This window comes from Bos grunniens, chromosome 17, assembly GCF_055505025.1.
Source record: "Bos grunniens cultivar Pamir isolate PY7600 chromosome 17, Bosgru_T2T1.0, whole genome shotgun sequence".
Classification (NCBI taxonomy): Eukaryota; Metazoa; Chordata; class Mammalia; order Artiodactyla; family Bovidae; genus Bos; species Bos grunniens.
Window position 1 is genome coordinate 39,751,177 of NC_141181.1, and position 26,262 is coordinate 39,777,438.

The 26,262-nt window shown below is 38.2% G+C and overlaps 1 long non-coding RNA gene across 2 annotated transcripts; it reads left to right on the forward strand.

Annotated features, from left to right (window-relative positions):
* Positions 1-8,090: 8,090 nt before the first annotated feature.
* On the forward strand, positions 8,091-23,032 carry LOC147355214 (uncharacterized). 2 transcript variants are annotated; one of them, XR_015144899.1, is made up of 3 exons: positions 8,183-8,502; positions 17,915-17,970; positions 22,841-23,032. It is a non-coding gene; the product is annotated as an uncharacterized LOC147355214 (long non-coding RNA). The 2 variants fall into 2 exon arrangements; XR_015144898.1 differs by lacking the exon at positions 17,915-17,970 and having other exon boundaries at positions 8,091-8,502.
* The last annotated feature ends 3,230 nt before the right edge of the window (positions 23,033-26,262 follow it).

The following is a 26,262-nucleotide window of genomic DNA, read 5'->3' on the forward strand; positions in this document are numbered from 1 at the left end:
GAGTCTCTGGCAGAGGAGTGGGTTGACAGTGGCCTGACGCAGAGTCAGGGGCTCTGACTACAACAGTCGTGGGACATACGCTGTGCTGACGTAAGTCCTTTTGAAGGAGGTCACTAATACTGTCATTACCCTCTGTTTGGCCAAACTACGAGGAGGGAACACAGAGCCACCAATCAGCAGAAAATTGGATTGAAGATTTACTAAGCATGGCCCTGCCCACCAGAACAGAGTAAGACCCAATTTTACCCACAGCCAGTTTCTCCCATCAGGAAGCTTCCATAAGTCTCTTATCCTCATCCATCAGAGGGTAGACAGAATGAAAACCATAATCACAGAAAACTAACCAAACTAATCACATGTATCCCAACCTTGTCTAATTCAATCAAACTATGAGCCATGCCATGTAAGGCCATCCAACATGGAAAAGTCATGATGGAAAGTTTGGACAAAACATGAGGCACTGAAGAAGGGAATGGCAAACCACTTCAGTATTCTTGCCTTGAGAAACCAATGAACAGTATGAAAAGGCAAAAGAATATGACACTGAAAGATGAACTTCCCAGGTTGGTAGGTACCCAATATGCTACTGGAGAAGAGCGGAGAAATGGCTCCAGGAGGAAAGAAGAGGCTGAGCCAAAGCAGAAACAACACCTAGCTGTGGATGCATCTTGTGGTGAAAGTGAAATCTGATGCTGTAAAGAGAAATATTGCATAGGAACCTGGAATGTTAGGCCCATGAATCTAGGGAAATTGAAAGTGGTTAAATAGGAGATAGCAAGAGTGAACATCTACATTTTAGGAATCAGCGAACTAAAATGGACCGGAATGGGTGAATTTAATTCCTATGACAGTTATATCTACTACTGTGGGCAAGAACACCTTAGAAGAAGTGGAATAATCCTCATAGCCAACAAAAGAGTCTGAAATGCAGTATCTGGCTACAATCTCAAAAATGACAGAATGGTTTCTGTTCATTTCCAAGGCAAACCATTCCTTATCGCAGTAATCCAAGTCTATGCCCCAACCACAAATGCCAAAGAAGATAAAGTTGAACAGTTCTATGAAGACCTACAAAACCTTCTAGAACTAACACCAAAAAAAAGATATTATTTTCCTCATAGGGGACTGGAATGCAAAAGTAGGAAATCAAGAGATACCTGGAGTAATAGGCAAGTTTGGCCTTGGAGTACAAAATGAAGCAGGGCAAAGGCTAACAGAGTTTTGACAAGAGAACACACTGGTCATAGCAAACACCCTCTTCCAACAACACAAGAGAACACTCTACACATGAACATCACCAGATAGTCAATGTTGAACTCAGATTGATTATATGCTTTGCATTCAAAGATGGAGAAGCTCTATAAAGTCATCAAGAACAAGAACAGGAGCTGACTGTGGCTCAGTTCACAAACTCCTTATTGCCAAATTCAGACTTTAATTGAAGAAAGTAAGGAAAACCACTAAGCCATCCAGTTATGACTTAAATCAAATCTCTTACAATTAGTCAGTAGAGGTGACAAATAGGTTCGAGGGTGTAGATCTGATAGATAGAGTGCCTGAAGAACTATGGACAGAGGTTCATGACATTAAACAGGAGGTGGTGATCAAAATTATGCCCAAGAAAAAGAAATGCAAAAAGGCAAAATTGTTGTCTAAGGAGGCCTTGCAAATAGCTGAGGAAGCAAAAGGCACAGAAGAAAAGGAAAGATATACCCAACTAAATGCAGAGTTTCAAAGAAGAGCAAGGAAAGATAAGAAAATCTTCCTAAGTGAACAATGCAAAGAAATCAGTCAGTTCAGTTCAGTCTCTCAGTAGTGTCCAACTCCTTGCGACCCCATGAATCATAGCACGCCAAGCCTCCCTGTCCATCACCAACTCCCAGAGTTCACTCAAACTCATGTCCATCAAGTTGGTGATGCCATCCAGCTATCTCATCCTCCGTCATCCCCTTCTCCTCCTGCCCCCAATCACTCCCAGCATCAGGGTCTTTTCCAATGAGTCAACTCTTCTCATGAGGTGGCCAAAGTACTGGAGTTTCAGCTTTAGCATCATTCCTTCCAAAGTAATCCCAGGACTGATCTCCTTCAGAATGGACTGGTTGGATCTCCTTGCAGTCCAAGGGACTCTCAAGACTCTTCTCCAATACCACACTTCAAAAGCATCAATTCTTTGGTACTCGTCTTTCTTCACAGTGCAACTATCACATCCATACATAACCACTGGAAAAACCATAGCCTTGACGAAATGGACCTTTGTTGGCAAAGTAATATCTCTGCTTTTGAATATGCTATCTAGGTTGGTCATAACTTTCCTTCCAAGGAGTAAGCAGCTTTTAATTTCATGGCTGCAGTCACCATCTGCAGTGATTTTGGAGCCCAAAAAATAAAGTCTGACACTGTTTCCCCATCTATTTCCCATGAAGTGATGGGACCAGATGCCATGATCTTATTTTTCTGAATGTTGAGCTTTAAGCCAACTTTTTCACTCTCCTCTTTCACTTTCATCAAGAGGCTTTTTCGTTCCTCTTCACTTTCTGCCATAAAGGTGGTGTCATCTGCATATCTGAGGTTATTGATAGTTCTCCCGGCAATCTTGATTCCAGCTTGTGCTTCTTCCAGCCCAGTGTTTCTCATGATGTACTCTGCATATAAGTTAAATAAGCAGGGTGACAATATACAGCCTTGACGTACTCCTTTTCCTATTTGGAACCAGTCTGTTGTCCCATGTCCAGTTCTAACTGTTCCTTCCTGACATACAAAGAAATAGAGGAAAGGAATAGAATGGGAAAGACTAGAGATCCCCTCAAGAAAATTAAAGGTGCAAAGGGAACATTTCATACAAAGATGGGCACAATAAAGGACAGAAATGATATGGACCTAGCAGAAGCAGAAGATATTAAGAAGTGGCAAGAATACACAGAAGAACTACACAAAAAAATATCTTAATGACTCAGGTAACCATGATAGTGTGATCACTCACCTAGAGCCAGACATCTTGGAGTGCAAAGTCAAGTGGCCCTTAGGAAGCATCTATGAATAAATCTAGTGGAGATGATGGAATTCCAGCTGAGCTATTTCAAATGCTAAAAGATGATGCAGCTAAAGTGCCACACACAATATGCCAGTAAATATAGAAAATTCAGCAGTGGCCGCAGGACTGGAAAAGGTCAGTTTTCATTCCAATCCCAAAGAAAACCAATGCTAAAGAATGTTCAAACTACCACACAATTACACTAATCTCACACGCTAGCAAAGTAATGCTCAAAATTCTCCAAGCCAGGCTTCAACAGTATGTAAACCAAGAACTTCCAGATGTTCAAGCTGGATTTAGAAAAGTCAATAGAATCAGAGATCAAATTGCAAACATTCATTGGATCATAGAAAAAGGAAAAACATCTACTCTGTTTCATTGACTATGCTAAAGCCTTTTACTGTGGGGATCACAACAAACTGTGGAAAATTCTTAAAGATGGTGATAGGTTACGGTGAATGGTGTCAGATTCTTGATCTCCAAAATAAATTTAGCGTCGGGACCAGGGACCAGGCTAGATCACTCAAGAGCTTTTGTGTAGAAGAGTTTTATTAAAATATGAAAAGGGATAGAGAATGCTTCCAACATAGACATCAGAATGGGGATGGAGAGTGCCCCAATCCCTAGTCTTAGCAAGGCAATTATATACATTTTAATTAGTTATTACAATAAATCAAAAGAATGTCTCAAGGTTGGAAAGATCTTTCTAAACCCACTCCCATAATATACATTTTAAGATAATAGGATTAATCAGAAGGTTTTCAGGAAAGAGAAATATGTCCTCAAGCAGATTTACATTATTGTTATATAATCCTTACTAAGGAATGTAGAAAAAAGCTTGTTGTTTCCTACTTCTTCAGAATTCCAGATCCCTATCTCCTCTTGGAGGGCCCCAGACCCCCATCTCCTCCCTGGGGACCCAGGACTTCCTATCAACCTGCCTAGGAATTGACTCTCTCAATGGGAATACCAGACACCTTAACTGCTTCCTGAGAAAACTGTATGCAGGTCAAGAAGCAACAGTTAGAACCAAAAATGGAACAGGCTAATTCCAAATTGGGAAAGGAGTACATCAAGGCTGCATATTGTCATCCTGCTTATTTAACTTCTATGCAGAGTACATCATGGGAAAAGCTGGGTTAAATGAAGCACAAGATGAAATCAAGATTGCTGGGAGAAATATCAATAACCTCAGATATGCAGATGACACCACCCTTATGGCAGAAAGCAAAGAAGTAAGGAGCCTCTTGAAAAAAGTGAGAGAGGAGAGTGAAAACACTGGCTTAATACTCAGCCTTCAGAAATGAAGAACCTGGCATCCAGTTCCATCACTTCATGGCAAATGGAGAAACAATGGAAACAGTGAAAGACTTTATTTTCTTGGGTTCCAAAATCACTGCAGATGGTGACTGCAGCCATGAAATTAAAAAGTGGTTGCTCCTTGGAAGAAAAACTATGACATATCAATACAATGTATTAAAAAGTCAAGATATTACTTTGCTGACCTAGGTCTGTCTTGTCAAAGCTATGGTTTTTCCAGTAGTCAGGTATGGATGTGATAGTTGGACCCTGAAGAAGGCTGAATGCCAAAGAATTGAAGCTTTTGAGTTATGGTGTTGGAGAAGACTCTCAAGAGTCTCCTGGACTGCAAGGAACTCAAACTGCTCAATCCTAAAGGAAATCAATCCTGAATATTCGTTAGAAGAACTGATGCTGAAGCTGAAGCTCCAATACTTTGGCCACCTGATGCGGATAGCTGACTCGTTAGAAAAGACCCTGATGCTGAGAAAGATTGAGGGCAGGAGCAGAAGGGTATGGCAGAGGATGAGATAGTTGGATAGTATCACTGACTCAATAGACATTAGTTTGAGTGATGGTGATGATGAAGCTTTGGGTGATGGTGAAGACCAAGGAAGCCTGATATGTTGCAGTCCATGGGTTCACAAAGAGTTGGACACAGCTGAGGAACTGAACAACAACACAATCAAAGGCTTGAGCATAGTCAATGAAGCAGAATAGATGTTTTTCTGGAATTCCCTTGCTTTCTCTATGATCCAACAAATGTTGGCAATTTGATCCCTGGTTCCTCTGCCTTTTCTAAACCCAGGTTTACATCTGCAAGTTCTCAGATCACATACTGCTGAAGCTTAGCATGAAGGATTTTGAACATAACTTTATTAGCATATGAAAAGAGCACACTTGTATGGTAGTTTGAATATTCTTTGGCATTGCCATTCTTTGGGATTTGAATAAAAACTGACCTTTTCCAGTCCTGTGGCCACTGCTGAAGGTATGTTAGTTGGCATAAGCAAATTACTACATTTAGTTTTAATAGAATAAGAGTGGCCATAATTCTTTGCTGCTTTTCCCATATAGAAGTGATTTATTTCTCAGAAAACCTGGCTTTTGTCAATGAAAGTTTTGGCCTTGAAGAATGTTGTCTTTCCTACTTTCCTATATGGGATTCAAAGGCATATTTTGGGACTTAAAACTAAAAATTTGACTTTCCTTGGCTCAACCATCTCTCTTCCATGAAAAGAATAAAGAGATAAGAAAGCCCAAAGGAAAGTGGTCTCAGTTAGTATCTCAAAACTTTAACCAATTCCATAGTCGCAATTGTTCCTTGAAAGAAAAACTACGACGAATCTAGACAGTGCATTAAAAAGTAGAGACATCACTTTGCCAGCAAAGGTCTGTATAGTCAAAGCTATAGTTTTTCCAGTAGTCATGTAGAGATGTGAGAGTTGGACCATAAAGAAGGCTGAGCACCAAAGAATTGATGCTTTCAAACTGTGGTGCTGGAGAAGCCTCTTGAGAATCCCTTGGACAGCAAGGAGATCAATCTGTCAATCCTAAAGGTAATCCACCCTGAATATTCATTGGAAGGACTGATGCTGAAGCTGAAGCTCCAATACTTTGACTATCTAATGTGAAGAGCCAACTCACTGGAAAAGAACATGATGCTGGGAAAATCTGCTGGCAGGAGGAGAAGGGGACAACCAAGGATGAGGTGGCTGGATGGCATCATTAAAAAATGGACGTGAGTTTGAGCAAGCTCCAGGAGATGGTGAAGGACAGGGAAGCCTGATGTGCTGCAGTTCACTGGGTCACAAAGAGTTGGACATGACTTAGTGACTGAACAACAGCAACAACAGTTATGAAAGATACAAATTAAAGCCTGATATCAATACTAAAAAGAAAAAACAAAACAAAAACTACAAAACTTATGAACGAATTTTTCTTTGCAATTCTGATGACACATTATTACTTCCTGAATAGCAGAGAAATGTCGCCTGGGAAAATGTTACTATCTCAGTCAAGTCTTTCTTCTATTTTTGAAGAGAGTGGCTTCTATTACTCATATTCATATTGGTTTGAAAAAGCATTCATATTTGTTGCTTTCCTTCTATTTTCCAAAAGATACTGATCTTTCCAGGAATATTGCCAATATCTATGTTTTTCAGGAATGCAAACTTCGAACTGTTAGGAATTAAACTGATCACATATCTCTCTCAATCACTAGATATGTTTCTCTAAGGCAGGATCTTTTTTTTTTTTCCATATCCTATTCATCCTTAAATCCACACCCTATTAGAATGCCTGCTGCAAAAATTGCTTAGAAATGTTTTATGAAAAAATGTCAAGCTTTGGAATGGTTTTACTTTGGTAAAATAATATGGAAACTTTTTCATGTGTTTTGTGTGCATGCAGGTGTATGTGTGGAAAATGCACACGTGTGAATGAGTTTAAGAGAATTGAACCTGCTGCTTTCAGTTTGACAGTTCTCAATAGAAAGAAGTTAGTTCTATACTCATATTTTGCTGGTGTATAAAAATGAAAGTAAAATTCTTTCCAAATTACTCAGAGCTGAGTTTGAGCAGGGTTGCCTTTATGAGGAGTCAAAAGAAAGCCATCTTACCAATATCCTGTTTAAAAATTTCAACATCTATTTTAGTACTATTTATGGTTTTTAACTCCTTCTAATGGTGTACTTAAAATCTCATTTTGACTCAATATTTTCAACAGGTTATTTGGTTCACAGTCACAACTTTTCTATTCTTTAAAAAAAATTTCAAATATACATGCATGTGGTTACATCTAACACGTAGAGAAAACCATTTATCTACACAGATATCTCTCTACAGGCATCCCTGAACACCTCAAGTTATATTCATGATGGTTGTTCAAAGTGGCACATGGTTGCACTTCTTTGAAGTATAGGATTACATGCAGCCGCCTTCATGTAGTGCAATCCAAAATAATTACTGTCAACGTCCAACTTCTGCCTTTTAAGGCCCAGAGGGTAGCAGAAAATTCATGGAGAAAATAAATTGTGTAACCTTGTTCAAAGCCTCTCTTACTCTCTTCTTTCTTAAGAACTCATGTAAAACTTCACTAAATGTTGGGGGCCAGAGTGAGGTACTCCACCCGTGGCAAAGGTCATGAGGAAGGAGGCTCCACATACGCAAAGGCGGGATCGAGCCTCAGGAGTCCCTCTGGAAATCCTCGAGCATCTACCCCCATAACCAGAGGCTGCCTACTTTACTACTTTGTGTTCTCACCTACACCTCTGACTTTACAGGGGGCTGTCCCCCATCACCTCTTTCGGAGAAGGAGTTAACTTAGAGCTCCAGTTAATAAAAACTCCTGGGCGTGACAAGAGTATTTTAACCTACAAACTCCTCTGAAGGTTCTCTGGCCTGCCTACAGGCTCGTCCGGCCACATGTGATTGCTCACAGCCTCCCAACCGTGAGAGGCACGAGATGCTTTAAACCTTCTAAAAACAAGTTCCTTAGAAAAGTTAGAAAACTATAAGTATAGTGGGCTGATTAGAAATTGTATTGGTGAAGGGTTTTTCATTTGTTGAGCCAATGTTTGTTGCTAAGTCTCCATATCCCCTGCCCTTACACACGTTAATGAATATATAGAAGAAATAAGTATTAACCTTTGATATTAATCACGTTAGACCTTAGGCTAGGTAAATTCTTTCTTTAACTAAAACCCACTACACCCTCACCCTATAGGAATGTAACTTTATTTGGGTGGCGTCTGTTTTAAGAATAATCACCCCTGGAGAAATAAGTGTCCTGGTTGACTGACCGCTGTCACAAGGAAAGGGTCATAAATTGTCAGCAGGCCCCCCAGCCAGAAGATGATGTAACACCCGTAAGACCTCTGTATACATTTGTATGAAGCACCTGACTTTGATAAAAGTCAGGACTGCTGACCCCACGTGACTTTTGCATAACATCTCAGTGTATAAAAGTAGACCATGGAAAATAAAGAATTGGGATCAGTTTCTCGAAATACTGGTCTCCCCATGTCGCGCTCTCTCTCACTCTGGCTGAGTCTACATCTGGAGCGCGGAACCCACCATGCTTACTAATTATGCCTGGGCTTCTAAGATCCGACCCGGGAGGCCTCAGTGTCTCCTCTCCTTCGGGAGAACGGAAGGACGCCTGCGGCCTACGTAAGTGGTGCAAACTTCTTGTCTTGAAGTTTTATTGGTCTCCCACATAAACCAAGCTACTCAGCCTCTTTTCTCCACTGAATTTTCCTACTGAGCTATCCTTATTCTATTACTTTTTACATCTTTAATTAATATCTAGTTGAAGCTATTGTATCCTGATCCTTGCCGACGCCATCCCCCTTCGAATACCCTGGATCAGCTGGGGCTGGACCCCGGCAACTAAACAACTATAGTGAAGTTGTTTTCTAAAAAAGCTACAGCATTTTTATCTCAAAATTGCTTCTATAAAATATTTTGAGATTGAAATGTGTTTGAAGACAACATCTATAATTTTCTCAGTAATTCAGAATTATTTGACATTATTTTCTGCCTCTCATATTTGCCATAAAAAAAAAAACTCTGAACCTTCAAAATACATGACCCAGCTCTAATATATTTGCCTTCACTGTATGAATATGTAAAGTAGATGATTTGGTGCTGAGGATTTCTACATTGATTGCTCATTTGCAGTTATTTGGCATATGAGAAAAAGTTATGATGATAACATCTGCTAATAGTATTTGAAACTTATCATGTCTTTTTAAAGTGGAAAAGGGAAAAAGTTTTGAAGAAAATTCAAGTTAATCTTGATACTATGATGGCATTATGTATCTTTAAAGAACATAAAAATTTTAAATAGAAATATAGAAAAACCTTAACTTTTGACTGCAAATTTGCCAATTATTTCTAAATAGCAATCTTGAAAACACATTATTTATATTAAATTTATTTTGAATAGGGAGAAACTTGATATTACTTCTCTAAAAGAAAGTTTTAAGGATTTTTAACAATATATTAAACTCATTCTTAGATAATTAGCTTTGATTTTATCAGTTTAGATTTATGATTAGAACTAAATCTAGTCTGAAGTTTACTTTTTTATTATGAGGGAAGCAAGATGGGGGAGGAAATAAACTGCTTACCATAAGTAAAACTGCAAAGGAAATTTTTATCTTTTGGGGGGAAAATGTGAACTCCTATAACTACTTTAGAAATGCTGACTTATGAACAACATAATTATATGTAAATGTGGATAGACTGCACTTTGAAAAGCTGATTGAAATTATTTTTCATCTTTAATATTATTCATAGGAGACTACATTAGCTTAATTTTGAATATGTTTGGAATACAGAGAAAAGTATTTTGGAAAAGTAATTGTAATCCTATTGAGAAACCTTGTTACAATGAAGATATATTACCTTTTGAGTTTGTGTGTGTGTGTGTGTGTGCATATTTATATATACAGAGATAAACATATTTTACATATTACAAAATTGAATTCATATTGTAACTGAAAGTGGGGTCTGATTACTCACTGCTCAAAAGCCAATAAAGGGGCCAGATTGGTGGAAAGGAAAGCTTGCTATATGTTGGATGCTGGCAACTGAGGAGGAGGCTGAACTCATGTCCAAAGGCTGACTCCTCCTCCCTCTGGACAATCAGTGGACAAGAGCTTTTATAGACAAAGGCAGGGGATTACCTGCAGAAATAGAACAGTCATCTCTGACAGTCATCTTGAATTGTCATGTGGTGGTCTGACCAGCACCATCTTGACTGTTTTAAGTACAATTGATCCTCAGTTCCAGGGTTGGTTTGTTCCCATTTGCTTGAGGCCAATTCTCAGAATTGTGGCAGTTTATGTCAAGGCAACAGTCTGGTCATCATGCTTCAGCATCTATAAGATAGTTCACAGGATGTGGCTCAGAATATTATCCATAGCCCTGGAGAAGGAACTAAAGGTACTTAACTTTGCTTAATGACACAACTATTATTATTAGGTTTTGTTTGACTGTTTTTCTTTGTTTCTGCATTTTCTTACTTCTTTAATTAAACTTATTCTTTGGTTAAAGTTTTTCCACAACCAAAAGACAGATTGAGGACATCATGGGCTAGGATCATAGGGTTGTGCTCCATTTTGACGCTACCTAATGTAGTTTTTAATGTAAACATTAATGAGTGATTTTAAAAATTATTTTTATTGGTTGCATAATATTCCATGGTATAAATAGTTCATAATATCTATTTTTCAATGTTTAATATTTAATATATGACAGACATTTGCTGTTTTAAAACCATGCTGATATGAATGACTTCATAAATAAATCTTCATCTACATCTCAGATTATTTTATAAGGAGAGATTCCTAGAAATGGGTGTACTGTTTAGAGTGTCAGTGTTTTAAAGCTAATACTATATTATAAACTTCCAGATGCATAAGCTGGATTTAGAAAAGGTAGAAGAACCAGGAATCAAATTTCCAACATCCATTGGATTATAGAAAAAGTAAGAGAATTCCAGAAAAACATCCACTTCTGCTCATTGACTATGCTAAAGCCTTTGACTGCATGGATCACAACAAACTGTGGAAAATTCTTAAGGAGATGAGAATACCAGACCACTTTACCTTACTCCTGAGAAATCTGTATGCAGGTCAAGGAGCAACAGTTAGAAGTGAACATGGAAAAATGAACTGGTTCAAAACTGGGGAAAGAGTGTGTCAAGGATGTACATTGTCATCCTGCTTATTGAACTTCTATGCTGAGTATATCATGCGAATCCCAGGTTGGATGAAGTTCAAGCTGGAATCAATATTGCCAGGAGAAATATCAATAACCTCAGTTATGCAGATGACACCATTCTAATGGCAGAAAGCAAAGAAGAACTAAAGAGCCTCTTGATAAAGGTAAAAGAGGAGAGTGAAAAAGCTGGCTTAAAACTCAACATTATAAAAACTCTAAGATCATGACATCTGCTCCCATCACTTCATGGCAAATAGATGGGGAATAAATTGAAATAGTGACAGACTTTATTTTCTTGGGCTCCAAAATGACTGTAGATGATGACTGCAGCCAAAGCAAATTGGGTTTTCACCAACATCCAGACTTAAACAGCTCTGGGAAGTCCTGTGTCACAACTGGGAAAATGTTCCAGGCAGCAAGTCTGCTCCATGGGTGAGACTTCAAAGATTGCAGTTCAGGGTTCCCTCTTATAATCCCAGGATGTAAACAGATATCATCAGCAATCTGTGACCAAATTGCAGTTCTGGTTTCATGTTAATGGTGCTTGTTTTGTTGTATACAACTTGGAATGTAGTTAGCCCTGGGGCTTGGTTGGCCAGGCCCCCTCCAGGGGCTCCACAATGTCAAGATTTCTCCCCCACCGTATCTATGGTGCTGCAAGTCTTGCACTTGCAGCAGGCAGTAACTCACAATCACTCCCAATCAGGGCAGTGTCCAGATAGGTTAGAAGTAAGGTCAGAGTTCTGCTTTGTCTCTGAAGCCTAAAAAAGACTACTTAATTTCCCTAACACCAGGAAATTAAAAGATACTTGCTGCTTGAAAGGGAAGCTGTAACAAACCTGTGTGCTTAGTCGCTCAGTGGTGTCCAGCTCTTTGCAACCCCATGGACTGTAGTCAGCCAGGCACTTCTGTCCAAGGGGATTCTCCAGGCAAGAATACTGGAGTAGGTTTCCAAGCCCTCCTTCAGGGTATCTTCCCAACTCAGGGATCAAACCCAGGTCTCCTGCATTGCAAGCAGATTCTTTACATCTGAGCCACCAAGGAAGCCATAACAAACCTAGACAGCATATTAAAAAGCAGAAACATTACTTTGCCACAAAGATCTGTATAGTCAGAGGTGTGATTTATCCAGTATTCATGTACAGATATGAAAGTCGGACCATGAAGAAGGCTGAACGCCAAAAAATTGATGCTTTTGAGCTACGGTGTTGGAGAAGACTCTCGATAGTCCCTTGGATGGGCTTCCTTCATAGCTCAGTCTGTAAAGAATCTGCCTGCAATGCAGGAGACCTGGGTTCGATTCCTGGCTCGGGAAGATCCCCTGCAGAAGGAAATGGCAACCCACTCCAGTATGCTTGCCTGGAAAATCCCATGGACAGAGAGCCTGGCAGGCTACCGTCCACGGGGTCACAAGAGTCGGACATGACTTAGCGACTAAACCATCACCACCACCATCACCACCACCATTCCCTTGGATAGCAAGCAGATTGAACCAGTCGATCCTAAAGGAAATCAACCTTGAATGTTCATTGGAAGGATTGATTCTGAAGTTGAATCTCCAATACTTTGGCCACCTGATGTAAAGAGCCAATTCATTGGAAAAGACCCTGGTATTGGGAAAGATTGAATGCAAAAGAAGAAGGGAGTGGCAGAGGATGAAATGGTTAGACAGCATCACCAACTCAATGGACGTGAATTTGAGTAAACTCGGAGATAGTGAAGGACAGGGCAGCCTGGCATGCTGAAGTCCATGGGATTGCAAAGAGTCAGACATAGCTTAGTGACTAAACAACAATAATAAGCAAACACTTTTATTACTGAGCATATGTGTCATATGACAGAAAGATAAGTAAACTGACAGCCAAAAGAGTGAAACTCTAAGATCAAATCTGTCACCAATGAGTGGTCTTAGTCAAAACATTCATTTATCCTGAGTCCACTTTTCTCATGTATAAGATGAAACAATGAGCAAGGGATATCTAAGGGCACATTCCAGTTCTAAACCCTAATATGTAAAAGACAGTTGCTTTACTAAATCCTATGGAATACATAAACATATATAATCAGACATTGGGCGAACTTCATCAAAGTCCTTCAAAGACACTTGTAGTGTTTAGTCACTCAGTCATGTCCAACTGTTTGCAACCCCATGGCTCCTCTGTCCATGGGGGTTCCCCAGGCAGGAATCCTGGAGTGGGTATCCTATCCCTTCTCCAAGGGATCCTCCTGACCCAGGAACCTCGTATGATAAGGACAAACATAGAAACAATTAAAAACATAAAGCATGCCTTGATCTTGGTTTCTAAACACTTTTCTACAACCAAATACAGCACGATTTCTTGGGGGCGGGGGAAGGCTGGTTCCAGGAATTTGGCAAGGAAGATCAAGATGAATCTGGATTGTTATGGTAAGCTGCTAAGGACATTTAAAAAAAAGATTCATAGAAATAGAAATAGAACTCTTCCTTACAGTAGAATGTCAAATATTCATAGTAAGTATAGAATGAATGATAGAATAAGAAAATCTCTATAGTGAAGAAAACTGCTAATTTTGATTAATTAATCAAAGTTATTATAACTAATTATTGAACAAATTGGCATCATGTGTCTCCTGTAAATGATGCACAAAGAAGTACACAACTCACTTAAGTAATGTTTCTGCCCAAAAACCATACCCCAAATTTTATCCTGAAGAAATAACAGGCAAACTCATATTAAGAAACATTCCACATTCTGACCAGTGCAAAGTGGTACCTCATTGTAGTTTTGATTTGCATTTCTCTAATAATTAGTGATGTTAAACATCATCTCATGTGCCTATTGGCCATCTGGGGCTCCTACAATTAGAATTAATTACATCCAGGAATGCCACTGAGTTCTCAGAGTGAAGATCACAGAAAAATCTCCTATGCTTCTGACAGGGAGCAGGGAAAGTAGCCAACATGGAATGAACTCAGAGCATCCTGTTCTGCTTAACAATAACCCTCCCCAAGGAAAACCCAAATCCACTTGGGTTTTTACCAGAGCCTAACTAACTTGAGGGAAAGAAAATATTCATCTCCAGCCCCCTATAGCCTTCCTATCTTACTTAAGGGGGAAAAATTCTGAGAAGCACTTGTGAAGGTCCCATCCCAAGGGCACAGGCTTACTAAAAGATCAAGGCCTAGATATAGGACATCAGCAAGATGGCAGAAGGAAGCTCTGGACCCTCCTTTCCTCCAGGAACACACCAATTCAACAACAATTCACAGACAAATTCCCTTCATGGAAAATCCAGATGAAAGGCTCATGCACACCAGGCAAGCATGAAATCAAATACACTGAAATGGTAGGCAAATTTAAGACATCTTCTCAATGTAATCCCTACCTCCATCTCAGCTCCATACAGTTGAGAAGAAACCTCCAAGCTCCCAGCATCTCCCTGGGAAGGAAAAGAATTGGTATACTTATCAAATACCCAAAATTTTCTGGGGGCTTCACAAAGGACCGGCTTCTGTCTTGCCTATCTCAGGATGATGACAAGACTCAGGAGAGTCTAGCCACCTAGGAAGCTAGTTAGAACAGAGACAAAGGTTTGGGATTACAGTTACCATAGTACTTCACCTAAACTCAACACAGAGCAAGCGGTTGAAATATGCCATATTCTATCCTCCCTACAGAGGGAAAGAGTTGGACAGGAAATCCAATGATTCAGTTTTTCAGGGAAGTGCCCAAGGAAATATATTCATTGTCGTCTGTCTCAGAGTACTGGTGAGACCTGGCATACACAAGACAACTGGGGATTGCTAGTAACAAGGAGTTTGGATTAGCATGAAGGTTTGAGAACACCCCAGAATCTCTGGCTGGGTGATCACTGAGGGTCTTCTTTTCTATGAAGTCAGTCTGTGGAGACTGCGAGAGGTAGATGTTTTGTTGAATGTGTGCACACCAAACAGAGAGCCAAGAAAAATAAAGAAGCAGGAAAATATGCTACATACTCTTATCCTTCTAAAAGATAAACTTCCAGAAACTGACTTTAATGGAGTTATATAATTTACCTCGCAGAGAATTCAAAATAACCATCATAAAGGCACTCACCAAGGTCAAGAGAACAATGCTTATACAAAGTGAGAATTTAAACAAAAAGAAAATATTTTACAAGTACCAAATAAATCATAGAATGATTTAAATAATAAAGTAACTGAACAACAACAAAAATTCACTAGAGGAGTTCAGCAAGAAGTTAGAGCCAGCATTTTGTTGTTGTCGTTAAGATGTGTCCAACTTTTTGTGACCCCATGGACTGAAACAAGTAAGTCTTCCCTGTATTCCATTACCTCCCACCGTTTCCTCAAATTCATGTGCATTGAGTCGGTGATGCTGTCTAACCTTCTTATGCTCTGCTGCTGTGCATAATAAAGGCTCAATGAATGCAAAGACAAATCATTAGAAGCTACTCAGTTAGAAAGGCAAAGGAGAAAAAGAATGAAAAAGAATAAAGAAAGCTTAAGCAACTTATGAGACATCATTCAATAGACAGAGACTTATAAGACATCATTCAATGGACATTATGAGAATCCCAGTAGAAGAGAGACAAAAAAAGAGAGAGAAACAGAAATCTTAATCAAAGAAATAATGGCTGAAAACTTCCCAACCTTACTGAAGAAAATGAACAACCAAACCCAGAAAGCCTGAAAAATAACAAATAAGACAAACCCAAAGACATAAACACTGAGACATATTATAATCAAATTGTCAAAGATCAAAGACAAAGAATGAATCTTGAAAGCAGCAAGAGAAAAGAGATCTGTCACATACATGTGGCCCTGTAAGAAAATGAGCAGTGTCTTCAGTAGAAACCATGAATGAAGGCCAGAAGGAAGTAGGATGTTAAATTTAAAAGGGCTAAGAGAAGGAAAATAAAACTTAAAAACAAGAATATGTGAACCCCATATCACAATACTAAATCTATAAATCAAACATTGACAGACACGATGTGAAAAATAGAGAACAATACAGTAATAGTAGAGAACTTGAATGTTTCACTTTTAATAATAGATAGAACAATCAGACAGAAAATCAATGGAGAAATGGAAGATGTGAACAGTTCTTTAGTTGAAATGCACCTAGTTGATTTATACAGACAATTCCATGCAACAGAAGTAGAATACACATTCTTCTTAAACACAGAAAAAACTCTCCAGGATAGATCACATGATGGCTAATGGCCACAAAGCAAGACCTAGCAAGCTTTAAAAGATCAAAATTATACTAAGTATCTTTTAGGACCAGAATGGAATGAAAACTATATATCAAAGGCAGAAGGAAAACTAGAATATTTACAAATATGTAGAAATTAAACAACACACTTCTGATCAACCAATGGATCAAAGAAGAAACAAAAGCAGAAGTTAGAAAATATCTTGAGACAAATGAAAATACAATATATCAAAACATATAGGAATTAGCAGAAGCAGTACTAGCAGAGATTTTTCTTTAGCAATAAACCCCACATTAATAATGAAAAAAATCTGAAATAAATAACCTGAACCTTATTTTATACCTCACATAACTAGAACAAGAAGAAAAGATCAAAGTTGAAAGAAGGAAGGAAATAATAAAGATTATAGAAGAAATAATGAGCTAGAGAACAGGAGACAAAAGAAATAATCAGTAAAATTAGTGGATTTTCTGGGAAAAAAGATAAAATTTACAAATATTTAACTAGACTAAAAAAAAAAGAATGAAGACTCAAATAAATAAAATTATAAATAAAAAGAAGAAACTGGTACCACACAAAATATCATGAGAAACTACTTTGAACAATTATACACCAACATATGGATAACTTAGAAGCAATGGATAAGCTCCTAGAATCATGAAACATACCAAGTCTGAGTCCTGAAGAAACATGAAGTCCAGACAAAACTGTTACTGGTAAGAAAATTGAATCAGTAATCAAAACCTCCCAGTTAAAAACAACCACCACCACTTCCCAGTGCATCTCATTCAGTTATCAGCAAAAAATTACAAGACATACTAAAAGTCAGAAAGAATCTTAAGGCACAAACTAAGCATCAGAATAAGACTCAGATATGACAGAGATTTTGGAATTATCAGACGGAGAATTTTAAATAATTTTGATTAACATTCTAAAGTTTCTAATGGGAAAAGTGGACAACATGCAAGAACAAATGGGTGATGTAAGCCAAGAGAAAAAAATTCTAAGAAAGTATCCCAAAAAAGTGCAAGAAATCAAACCCACTTTTACAGAAAGAAGAATTCCATACCAAGGTTAAAATTTCCGAGTATGTTAATTGACTTATGATGACATAAGTGTATAGCTTTTTCTAGAAAATAAGTGCTAAACATCAAAGTAAAAAAATAATAATAAACATCTAGGAGTAGAGCAGCTACTGTTTGCAACTTAATCTCAAATGGTCAGAAAGTACAGTTGACCCCTGAACAATGTAGGGCTTACCAGCGCCAACCCCTGCACAGTAGAAAAGCTGTGTATAACTTTACGATTGTCCCTATGTATCTGTGATTCCATACGCACAAATTCAACCAACTATGGATTGTGTTAATACACACAATTTATTTATTGGACACACAGTGTATTTATTGGACCAAATGTGTATATAAGTGGACCCAATCAATCCCTTGTTGTTCTTGTAATAATGCATGTGTATGCACTCGGGGTGGTGGTTCAGTCACTCAGTAGTGTCCAACCCTTTGCCAGCCCATGGACTGTAGCCCACCAGGCTCCTCTGTCCACAGGATTTCCCAGGCAAGAATACTGGAGTGGGTTGCCATTTCCTTCTCCAGGAGATCTCCTCCACCCAGGGACTGAACCTGTGTCTCCTGCATTATAGGTGGATCCTTTACCAACTGGAAAGCCCATTTATGTGGAGGGAAGGAAACAAATATGGTAAAGTATTCACATTTGGTGATCCTAAGTGAGGAATATATGAGTTCATAGTATTATTATTTTTCTGAATGCTTAAAGTCATTTCTAAATTAAAAAGATGTGGATATGGAAAACAACATAATGTATATACCAAGTTAGTGGAACAGAGATTCCTTTTGAAATGAGGAGAGTAGGGTGGGCATCATATAGAATATAGAATATAAGAGAAGCTGTGAGTTTTGGAAATTTTTCAGAAAATCAATGGAAAACAGAGAATTTAAATATGAGGAAAGTGGCTTTTATGAAAGCAACAGTCAAGAATGTTTACAGTATGTGCAAAAGATGATGTGTACAGTAGTGTGACCAAGGAGATAAATATAGAAAATGAACAAACCTACTTAACTATGAAAAATAATTATTGAAAAATCACTCTATAGGGTGTCTATCAGTAGAAAAACCAGCGCCTGGAAATACTCACGTTCCCCACATATATGTGTTTACTGACTTCCTTTCAACCAAATGCTAGGGCATTTGCCTGTATCCAATTGTCTTTTTTGCTGCACTGCTTTCTGCTCTGACTTGAACTTGTAAGGCTGGAATTCAGGGTTTCTCTGGCAGAGTTGAGGCTTCCCTGGTGGCTCAGCAGTAAAGAATCTGCGGGCAAAGCAGGAGATGCAGGAGACTCAGGTTCAGTCCTTGGGTCGGGAAGATCCCCTGGAGGAGCTCATGAGAATCCACTCCAGTATTCTTGCCTGGAGAATCCCATGGACAGAGGAGCCTGGTGGGTTACAGTCCCTAGGGTTGCAAAGAGTTGGACACCACTGAAGTGACTTAGCATGCACATTGAGAAAGTTAAAGTGATATATTCCAGCCAAATTTTACTGGATTTTGATTACCATGATAAATAACTTGGTCTTTTATAGACATTAAGATGTTGTGGTCAAAACTGTGATCAAAGCAATAAACTAAGAAATTTAAGTGCAATAAAACCTGAGTGTAAATCTTAATAAAGGTGCTCATGAGGTCTGTGACCTCTGGCAATTTGCAACATTCCTAGCTTCAATTTTTCTCTTAAAATGATTACAATAATGTAGCCTCCCTTCAATATGTCTATTCGAGAGTGGACTGGGAAAGAGGCCTGGCATCTAGGAGAAAACTCAATATCACTATTAGATAGAACCTCTGTAAGTCAAAGAACATTCAACAAATATTTCTCTAAGCCAGGAATAAGTAAATTATGATAGATACATTTGACCTACATTGCCATGACCACAGATATCGAAGAAGAAGGAGGAAGAGGAGAAACATTAAAATGTCTGCATACCTAATTTGCTCAATCATTTTCAGGAAAGCTGTGGAATTTTGAATAAAAATTCATTTTGAAACAAGGTGGGGAACTTGCTGGCCTACCTTTAGCCTGCCTTAGCTATCTTCAGAGTCAATATGAATAAGAAAGAAAAACCATGACTGTATAATTTTAGGTAAGAAGTCTTAAATTTACCCTTCTCATGGAAGACATTATCAACCATTACTCCCACTCTGCACATCCTCTCTGCAAATATTCCTAGCACTAGGATTCCAAAGAAGAGAAGTGATTAAATATTTCTTCAGGCAAGATCTCTCTGCGTTAAATGAGGTGGAAAGGGAAAAGATGCAGGTATGGGTTGTAGTCTATGAGTTAAGAAGCAGTTCTGAAACACATTTTTAGCTCAAATTGAGATTCTGTCCCAGAAACTTAATTTTTTTCTGCAGAGATCTTCTATAGCTGAATTATCATAAGGTAGAAAAAAAGGTTGAAAAGTATCCAAATAGAAATTGCTTACAAATACTTGAAATACTGCATGAAATCCCTGTTTAATCTTCCAAACAGATTTTAAGAATCACATTCTTAGCCATTTTCCACAGCTGTTCAAAAGCTCCACAGCTTACAGTGCTCTGCCAGGCAGAATTGAATTAGTGTCAGTTCCTAAGAGGAGCAGAGAGTTTGGGTGATGTAGGTCAGAAAACAGCTCATGTATAAACTACTTAGTGCTTATTTGCCAGATTCTATGGTTGTTCTTGGGTTACACTTGGTAGATTTGTTTGTTTAATTGATTAGTGAAGGTTTATTTTAAAGAAAAAAAGTGTTGAATTAGTGAACACCTTTATACGAATAGCCTTATGGCATATTGCTCATTATTTTCAACAAGATGACGATTTCCACACCAAGAGACCTATGAATATTGGAATGTATCTCAAGTAGAGATCAATCATCACTACTCTCACATTACAGAAGAAACTCGTCTTTTGGGAGTACGTTATCATTGAAATGATTCTTACCCTCACCAAAGCTCCTTTCTAAAAACCGTCAAGTTCCATTTTTTCCCACTTCTTTCAATTCATTCTCCTACTAAACTATTTTTTAAACTATTTTTTCAAACATTTTTTAATTCATTCTCTAACTCAACTATTTCTTAAAATTTCCCTGTATATTTTCCTTTCATCTATCAACTTTCTTTTTATCTATATGGGCCCTTCTCATTACAAATCTCCCCTTTTTTGTCAAAAGGAAAGGCTGCTAGTAGCTTCTATATTTGTAAACCATAAATTACTCAACTATTGAACATACTATTTTTAATTGAAGCATAGTTAATGTACAATGTTATATTAGTTTCAGGAATACAACATAGTGATTTAATATTTAAATACATTATGAAATGATCACCATGATAAGTCTAGTAACCATCTGACCCTATACAAATTTATTACAATATTATTGCCCATATCCCTTATGCTGTGTATTACATTCCTGTGATTTATTTTATAACTAGAAGTTTGTGTGTCTTAAACTACTTCACCTATTTTACCCCAACTCACCCATCAGGCAACCACCAGTTTGTTCTCTGTAGCTATGAGTCTACCTTCTTTTTCTTTTGTTTGTTCATTTGTTTGTTTGTTTGTTTTTAGATTCCACATATAAGTGAGATCATAGAGTATTTGTCTTATGCTCTCTGACATTTCACTTATCATAATACCTCTGGAGCACTCCATTTGTTGTTGCAAATGGCAAGATTTTATTCTTTTTATGGCTGAGTAATATTCCATTGTGGGTTTCCCAAGTGCCACTAGTGGTAAAGATCCCACCTGCCAATACAGGAGACATGAGATGCGGGTTTGATACCTGGGTCAGGAAGATCCCCTGGAGGAGGGCATGACAACCCACTCCATTGCTCTTGCCTGGAGAATCCCATGGACAGAGGAGTCTGGTGGGCTAAGTCCATAGGGTCACACAGAGTTGGACACAATTGAAGCAACTTAGCACACACACACACACATGCAATATTCCATTGTATATATGTGCCATGTCTAATTTATCTATTCATCTACCAATGAACACACATTGTTTCTATATCTTGAGCTATCATAAATAATACTACAATGAACATAGAGCTCCACATATCTTTTTTAGTTAGTGTTTTTGTTTTCTTTGGGTAAATACCCAAAAAAGTGAAATAGCTAGATTATATGGTAATTCTATTTTTAACTTTTTGAGAAAACTTCATACTGTTTTCCATAGTGGAAGTATCAATTTACATTCCCACTAACAGTACATGAGGGTTCCCTTTTCTCCACATCCTTGCCAACACTTGTTCGTGCTGTCATTTTGAAAATAGCTATCCTGACATGTGTGAGGTAGTGTCTCATCATGGTTTTACTTTACAGTTCCCTGATGAGTGGCAATGTTGATCCTCTTTTCATGTGTCTATTAGCTGTTTGTATGTCTTCTTTGAAAAAATGTCTATTTGGGTCCTCTGCCCATTTTTAAATGGATTGTTTTGGATTTCTTTTTTATATTGTGTGAGTTCATTTTATATTTTTGATATCAATCTCTTATTAGACATATTATTTGGAAATATCTTCTCCCATTCAATATGTTGCTTTTCATTTTCTTGATGGTTTCCTTTGCTGTACTAAAGTTTTTTCATCTGGTATAGTCTCATTTGTTTACTTTTGCATTTGTTTCCCTTGCCTCAGAAGACAGATCTGAAAAAATAATTGTTAAGATCAATGTCCAAGAGTGTATTGCCTATTTTTTCTTCTAGGAGTTTTATGGTTGCAAATCTTACATTTTTGTCTTTAATCCATTTTGAGTTTACTTTTGTATATGGTGTGAGAAAGTGGTTCAGGTTGATTTTATTTATTTGTTTGGCTACACAGGGTCTTAGCTGAAGCACATAAGATATTTGATCTTCACTGTGGCTTGCAGGATCATTAGTTATGGCATCTGAACTCTTAGTTGTGACATGTGGGATCTAGTTCCATGATTAGAGATGGAACCCAGGCCCCTGTATTGGGAGTGCAGAGTCTTAGCCACTAGACTACCAGGGAAGAGTCCATTCTGATTCTTTTGCATGGAGCTTTTCAGTTTTGCCAACACCATTTATTGAAGAGGAAGCTTTTTTTGTCCATTGTATATTCTTGCCTCTTTTGCTGTAGATTAATTGCCCATGTAAATGTAGGTTCATTTCTGGACTATATTCTGTTCCATTGATCTATGTGTCTGTTTTTATGTTGGTACCATACTGTTTTGATTTCTGTTCTTTTGTGGTGTAGTTTGAGATCAAGAAGCCTGATACTGTAAAGAGGAAAAACAGAACTCACACCACACTGAAACTGCCTACCTCATTCTTTGGCCATATTCCATTACTTTAGTTCTGCCCATTAGAGAAATGTTGCTGATGTACAAATAGCTCATTAAGTTTCCTTAAGAAAGTTCCCATCCCACAGTCTTGGGTTAGTTATAGCTATTACTTGTTGTTGATAAGGTTACTTTCAGCCTAGAAACCTTGCAAATAAGCAGATATGAGTCTGGAAAAATAAAATTAAAGCTAACAACTTTCATGCTTTGCAGGAACCTTGTGATCCAGCTTACCTGAGAAAGCAGAAGAACAAAGAAATGTTATGCTCTCTTTGAAGGCCAAGTGGCTCTAAGAAATCTAAAATTTGCCTTTACCATTTAATAATAAACCTGCTGGCTTCACCTTTTTCCTTAACATAAAATAAGCCAGAATTTTACCCTCAATAAAGATGGTTCTTTTGGAAATTAGTCTGCCATCTCCTTGGTCTGCTGGCTTTCCTGTTTAAATCACTATTCCTTGCCCCAACACCTGTCTCCTGACTTACTGGCCTTTCATGTGGCAGGCAGAATCAGCTTGAACTCAGTAGCAACACCTCCAGCTTTGTTGTTCTTTCTCAAAACTGTTTTGGTTACTTGAGATCTTTTGTGGTTCCATATAAATTTTAAAATTATTTTTTCTAGTTCTGTGAAAAATGCCATTGGTATTTTGATAGGGACTGTATTGCAGATTTCCTTAGGTGGTATAAACATCTTAACAACAGTAATTCTTCCAAGCCCTGAGCGTGGTATTTCTTTCCATTTATTTGTGTTATCTTCAATTTCTTTCATCAATGTCTTATCATTTTCAGAGTATAGTTTTTTTTTTAATTCCTTGGTTACATTTATTTGTCACACTCTTGTAAAGTAATGCTCAAAATTCTCCAAACTAGGCATCAATAGTACGTGAAGAGTATGTGAACTGAGAACTTCTAGATGTTCATTCTGGACTTAGACAAGGCAGAGGAACCAGAGATCAAATTGCCAACATCCATTGGATAATAGAAAAAGCACGAGAACTCCAAAAAACATCTACTTCTGCTTCATTGATTATGCTAAAGCCTTTGTGTTTGGGTCACAACAAACTGTGGAAAATTCTTAAAGAGGTGGGAATACCAGACAATCTTACCTGCCTCCTGAGAAATCTATGCAGGTCAAGAAGCAACAATTAGAACCAGACATGGAACAACAAACTTGTTCCAAATTGGGAAATAAGTTCATAAGGGCTATACATTGTCACCTTGCTTATTAAACTTTTATGCAGAGTACATCATGCAAAATGCTGGGCTGGATGAAGCACAAGCTGAAATCAAGATTGCCGAGAGAAATATCAATAACCTCAGATATGCAGATGACACCACCCTTATGGCAGAAATCAAAGAGGTACTAAAGAGCCTCTTGATGAAAATGAAAGATGAGAGAGAAAAAGCTAGCTTAAAAGTCAACATTCAAACCATGAAGATCTTGGCATCTGGTCCCATCACTTCATAGATCAGGAAACAATGGAAACAGGCTATTTTGAGGGGCCCCAAAGTCACTACAGATGGTTACTCCAGCTATGAAATTAAAAGACGCTTGCTCCTTGGAAGAAAAGCTATGACCAACCTAGACAGCATATTAAAAAACAGAGACATTACTGGCAAATGTCTATCTAGTCAAAGCTATGATTTTTCCAGTAGTCATGTATGGATGTGAGAGTTGGACCATAAAGAAGGTAGATCACTGAAGAACTGATGCTTTAAAGTTATGATCCTGGAGAAGACTCTTGAGAGTCCCTTGGGCAGCAATGAGATCAAACCAGTCAATCCTAAAGGAAATTAGTCCTGAATTTTCATTGGAAGGATGGATGCTGAAGCTGAAGCTCCAATACTTTGGCTATCTGATGTGAAGAACTGACTCATTTGAAAAGACCCTGATGCTGAGAAGGATTGAAAGCAGGAGGAGAAAGGGACAACAGAGAATGAGATGGTTGAATGGCATCACCAACTCTATGGACATGAGTTTGAGCAAGCTCAGGAGTTGGTGATGAACAGGGAAGCCTGGCGTGCTGCAGTCCATGGGGTCACAAAGAGTTCAATACACCTGAGCGACTAAAATGAACTGAACTGTACTGAGGTAGTTTACTCTTTTAGATGCTATTAAACATATTTCTTAAAATTATTTATGCTTCATTCTGTGCAAGATGTTCTTGGGAAACAAAGAGAGGAATAAGACTTGTTCTGTGCAAAGAAAATAACTTGGTGGAAGGCACAATATGGTAAGTACTATTCAGCAGCATAAACATAATTATACTAAAATAACAGCATGATGTCAGAAAAGATTCTTTTTTTTCTCCTTTACTCTTTTCTAAATTTCTTTACCATTATATGAAAGACTTTCTAAACATCAGTCAGGAAAAGAAAACTTTTTATTATAACTCTTCCAAAATGTGAAAAGATAAACACAACATTTCAGTATCATGCCATAACTGATATGCATGAATTTACTCCAGAGGGAAAAAAAGAAGTGAGGGGGGAGAGGGAATGAGGAAGAGAAGTACTTTTAAACAATACATGCTCAGGGACCTGCCAAGGCTCACAGTTGTTTCATAATCTGTAAGGATTAGAATAGCCCTTTAACTGAAAGCTAAAACTTCAGTTCACTTCAGTTCAGTCGCTCAGTCGTGTCCAACTCTTTGCGACCCCATGAATTGCAGCACACCAGGCCTCCTTGTCAATCACCAACTCCTGGAGTTTACCCAAACTCATGTCCATCGAGTCAGTGATACCATCCAGCCATCTCTTCCTCTGTCGTCCCCTTCTCCTCCTGCCCCCAATTCTTCCCAGCATCAGGGTCTTTTCCAATGAGTTAACTCTTCGCATGAGGTGGCCAAAGTACTGGAGTTTCAGCTTCAGCATCATTCCCTCCAAAGAAATCCCAGGGCTGATCTCCTTTAGAATGGACTGGTTGGATCTCCTTGCAGTCCCAGGGACTCTCAAGAGTCTTCTCCAACACCACAGTTCAAAAGCATCAATTCTTCAGCGCTCAGCTTTCTTCACAGTCCAACTTTCACATCCATACATGACCACTGGAAAAACCATAGCCTTGACTAGACAGACCTTTGTCAGCAAAGTAATGTCTCTGCTATTGAATATACTATCTAGGTTGGTCATAACTTTCCTTCCAAGGAGTAAGTGTCTTTTAATTTCATGGCTGCAATCACCATCTGCAGTGATTTTGGAGCCCCCAAAAATAAAGTCTGACACTGTTTCCACTGTTTCCCTATCTATTTCCCATGAAGTGATGGTACCAGATGCCATGATCTTAGTTTTCTGAATGTTGAGCTTTAAGCCAACTTTTTCACTCTCCTCTTTCACAACTTGCCTGTTGTCAAATAATATCTTCTGCAGAGACTTGTGGAGCATTTTTATATCCTCCCTTTACTCATCTGATGGCCAGAATTATTCAAATACTCTTTCTAATGAACAGAGTTTTCCTGAACATGAGCATGTGGTGAACGCCTGGCACAGAGTCTTTACGCGCTGGAGACAAGCGCAAGAGCTTTTTCATCCACTTACTGCTTTCATTTTCTCTGTGCACTATCTTTTCACAAATTGGAGACAAGAGTATAAATTTGTGATTCATATTCCACTTTCAAAACTGAGAGGCTGATATTATGG